Source organism: Mauremys mutica, chromosome 4 (assembly GCF_020497125.1).
Source record: "Mauremys mutica isolate MM-2020 ecotype Southern chromosome 4, ASM2049712v1, whole genome shotgun sequence".
In the NCBI taxonomy this organism is placed as follows: domain Eukaryota; kingdom Metazoa; phylum Chordata; order Testudines; family Geoemydidae; genus Mauremys; species Mauremys mutica.
Genome location: NC_059075.1, coordinates 12,063,305 through 12,067,657, shown reverse-complemented (window position 1 = coordinate 12,067,657; position 4,353 = coordinate 12,063,305). Strand labels below are relative to the sequence as shown.

Below are 4,353 nucleotides of genomic sequence, written 5' to 3'. Positions count from 1 at the left end.
CGTGCGCGTCCGCAGAGCAGCTTCGTCACTGACGCGGGAGCGCGCCCGGCCCGAGACCGGAAGAAACCCGCGGGGGATGACTCGAAAGGGGAGGAGTCTCGTAAGCAAAGCTGAATCAACTAATTCTGCGCATGCGCCAAACTATGTTTCGAATAGGCTCTGAAGGAGCCCTAGTTCGCAGCGCCCGGCTAGCTCAGTCGGTAGAGCATGGGACTCTTAATCCCAGGGTCGTGGGTTCGAGCCCCACGTTGGGCGCGGAGAATTTTGCTCCTACAGTTGCAGGTGTTCCGTGCTTTTGCCCCGAGGAGCGATGGGGGCAGCGCAGTTTGCCTGCGAAGGGGGCAAGCTTGGCCATCAGCCTTGCAAAGCGGGTCAGCCCGGTGGTGGGCCCAGGTGGGGAGGGGCAGGGACCGATCGCCAGGCATCCTCCAGCACAGGAAAGGCTGCGGCAGCCCCTCTCCAAGGGTGGGGAGCCCCTGGTCCCACTGCGCTGTGGGGTGACCCTCAGAGGAGCAGGCTGCCAAATGGCTACTGCATTAATAGCCCAAAGTCACTTAAAACTAGCCCAGTGCTGGTAACTCAATCGAAGCCAGGGGTCATAATGTTTTTCTGTAACCCCCTTTGCTGTTTACCCTGTGACTATCATCAAACACAGCAGCCGGGGCTGCTTTGTAACTAGTTACCAGCTGTAGTATTGTGTGTTACTGGCGAAAGGGCCCGTCCCACCAAAGGAGGACTCAGTGGGTGTCCCCAAGGCTTGTTTATGATTGGAAAAGGCTGGTTGTAGAGTCAGAGGCTCCCCTGACACCGTTGAGAATACACTGCTTCTGGGGGAAGGCTGCGCCAAGCAATTACAAATTCCCCACACAATATTTTGAAATTCTGCATATTTTATTTGTCAAAAGAACAGCATATAATCACCCCACTTTCAATTATTTCTGTAATTGGTTTCAAAATACCTGTCAGCAGGTATGTCTGACAACAACAACAAAAAACAGAAATGTTTTTTGACAAATAGATTCCTTACTAGGCATATGACTACAGAGTGTTGAGGCCACATCTGGGTATGGAAATTGTATAGCGGGCCATGAATGCTCATGAAATTGGGGTGAGGGCTCTGGCTGGGGGTGTGGGCTCCAGGGTGGGGCCAGAAATGAGGTGCTCAGGGTGCGGGAGGGGGCTCTGGGCTGGGGCAGGGAGGGTGAAGTGTGGGGGGGGCAGATGAGGGCTCCAGATGGGGTGCGAGCTCTGGGGTGGGGCTGGGTATGAGGGGTTTGGGGTGTAGGAGGGTGCTCCAGGCAGGCTGGGACTTAGGGGTTGAAAGGGCAGGAGGGGGCGATCAGGACTGGGGGCGTTGCTCAGGGGTGCAGGCTTAGGGCAGCGCTTACCTCAAGCAGCTCCCAGAAGCAATGACATGTCTCTCCTCTGGCTCCTATGCGGAGGAGCGGCCAGGCAGCTCTGCTGCATGCTGCTCCCTCCGCAGGTACCGCCCCTGCAGCTCCCATTGGCCATGGTTCCCAGACAATGGGAGCTCCAGGGGCAGCACTTAGGGTGAGGGCAGTGTGTGGGGCAGAGCCCCCTGGCTGCCCCTAAATGTAGGAGCCGGAGCGGGGACATGCCACTGCTTCTGGGAGCCTGGCTGGAGCGTCAGAGCGGGGCAAGCCCCAGATCTACAGTACTTGCCTCTGAGGTTGCAGTAAACTCCAGACACATAGGGGCTGGTGTACTTCAACACTCAAAGACACCTTACAGTGGGTTGGCTAAAGTACTGTTGTTCCCAGATTTTAAGGCCAGCCGGGACCATTAAAACATCTAGTCTGACCTCCTCTACAACACAGGCCAGCGAATTTCATCTAGTTACCCCTGAATTGAGCCTAATAACTTGGGTTCTGCTAAGGCATGTCTTCCAGAAAGGCATCCAGTCTTGATTTGAAGACTCCATCAAGAGATGGAGAAGCCACCACTTCCCTTGTTAGTTGGTTCCAATGGTGAATCACCCTCACTGTTAATCATGTGTAATTGATTTCTAATTTGAATTTGTCATTGGTACTCGTTATGCCTTTCTTTGCTAGCTTAAGAAACCCCTGGGTGCCTGGTATTTTTGCCCCTCTCTCCCTGTAAGGCATTTTCCTCCAGTCACTGAATCATTTTTGTGGCTCTTCTCTGCACCCTCTGAAGTTTTTCAATATCCTTTTTAAAATGTGGACACCAGAACTGTACACATGATGAGTCTCACCACTGATGTACAGAGATAAAATCATCTCCTACTCATTATGCCCATTTATAAATCCAAGGATCACATTAGCCCTTTTTGCCATAGATTTTACTAGGAGCTCATGTTCAATTGTTTGCCTGTTTACCTGTTTGCCTGTTTACCAATTGTTTACCTCTGAATCCTTTACAGAGATACTGATTTCCAGGATACAGTCTCCCATTCTCTAGGCATGGCCTCCACTCTTTGTTCTTAAAGCAAGGCCTTGTATTTGGGTGTATTAAAACACATTTCATATCTGCACCAATAAAGCCTGGCTAGCTTCATACCAGGAGTTCTACTACCAAACAGCCCTTGGAGGAAGGAGAGAATTATAATCAATATACTTTAAAAACAAATCAATGACCTAAATCACCTTTTATATGTTTAAGGTGTGACATCTATGGAGTTTCCAGGCTACAAGTGCTGGGAAGTGGGGAATATCTTCTTTTCAAGAGGATTAAATTTCTGTTTCTAACCATCATGGGCCACAAAATATTGGACTTGGAACAACTAATAATAGCCCTGTGAATTTCCATGGCTCCTATATTTGAATTTGCTGCGGTATAAGACAAATGAAAATAAAAGCCTCACAATCTAAGAGTCCCTCCTATGGCGCTCAGCGATTATTAATGTGAGCAATCCTCTGGCTTCCATGGGACTACAAGTAGCAAGCTCTATAGACTGCAACAAGTGATTGCATAATTTGGCCCTTCAGGCCAAGATATTTCGTTTGTACGTGCAACTCTCACTGCACTCAGCAGGAGTTTTGCACATTGGGCCAAAACAGAATTTGAAACTTCAGATTGTTATTCTGATGCACTCACCTTGTATTTACAAGGGGATGACAGAAACTTGGTCTGATCTCTCTCTATCAAAGGCAGGGCCAGATCCAGGCACCAGCCCAGAAAGCAGGTGCTTGGGGCGGCCAACAGAGAGGGGCGGCACGTCTGGCTCTTCGGTGGTGGGTCCCTCACTCCCTCTTGGAGCGAAGGATCAGCCGCCGAATTGCCGCCGAAGACTGAAGTGGCGGCAGTAGATCTGATCATGGCTTTTTTTTTGGTTTTGTTGCTGCTTGGGGTGGCAAAAACCCTGGAGCCAGCCCTGATCAAAGGGCACATTAATACACATTGCAAAGACATCTTTTTTTTTATAAAGAAGCTCTAATGGTACTATATAGACTGAGAATCAGTCATGAAAAGAAATACAATGGGCTGTTATCCAGAAGCTAGATCTTTTTCTCTCACCTGCGCTTTTAGAATCAAGTTCACCTTTTGCAGTGATTTCTGCTTTCCTAATTATTTCATTAAAAATGGGTAGGGGAATGGGCTAAGTACTTGCCATTATCAGAAACTGTTCCAATATCTTCATTACAAACTATACCAGATACATACATGATGCCTAGATGGTAGGTGAGTACAGAAAGATGAATGTAGCTAGTATTAGAGATATTCTCCCTAGCTTCAGTTAGCTCAAATATATATCCCTCAATAATATGTTGGAAAAAACCCACAATTTTAAGGCCAGAAGAGGCCACTATGATCATCAAGTCTGACTTAATTAACAGTACAAGCCGTGGGACTTCACACAGGGATTCCTGGACACACTAATTATAAAATATTAAGATAGGAGAGAGGATCTGTCAATATTTGCCAACTGAAAAAATGCGTATGGAGGTCAGGGCACTTATGAAATGTAATGACAACCTTCAGATTAAAGCTTATTTAAATACCAATGCATGCTACACTGTTTAGTTTCAAATCAACAATCTTTGTTGTTTCTATGTAAGATCCTGCTTTATTTCTAAAACTACATTTCAGTAACCACCAGAAAGTGAACAACAGGCTGGAAGGGGGGGAATTAGTCATGCAAATCCTATTAGCGATAATGAAAGATTCTAAACAAATAAATTCTAAAGATTGATTAAACATTCAAGCCTAACGATAGGATTTAAAGGCACAAGAATCCATCTGTCTCAGTATTTAGTACAGGATAGGTGAAAATTACTAGTTATCTAGAGATAGTTATGAGTCAGGCATATTGGTGTAAATTAATGAGAAACTGATCCTTAATCTTGACATTCCTCACCTAAAAATAAGTCA

At 46.9% G+C, this 4,353-nt stretch overlaps 1 non-coding gene across 1 annotated transcript; it reads left to right on the top strand.

The window, feature by feature from the left end:
• The first annotated feature begins 182 nt into the window (after window positions 1-182).
• TRNAK-CUU lies at window positions 183-255 on the top strand. Its single transcript has one exon. It is a non-coding gene; the product is annotated as a tRNA-Lys (tRNA).
• Window positions 256-4,353: the final 4,098 nt, after the last annotated feature.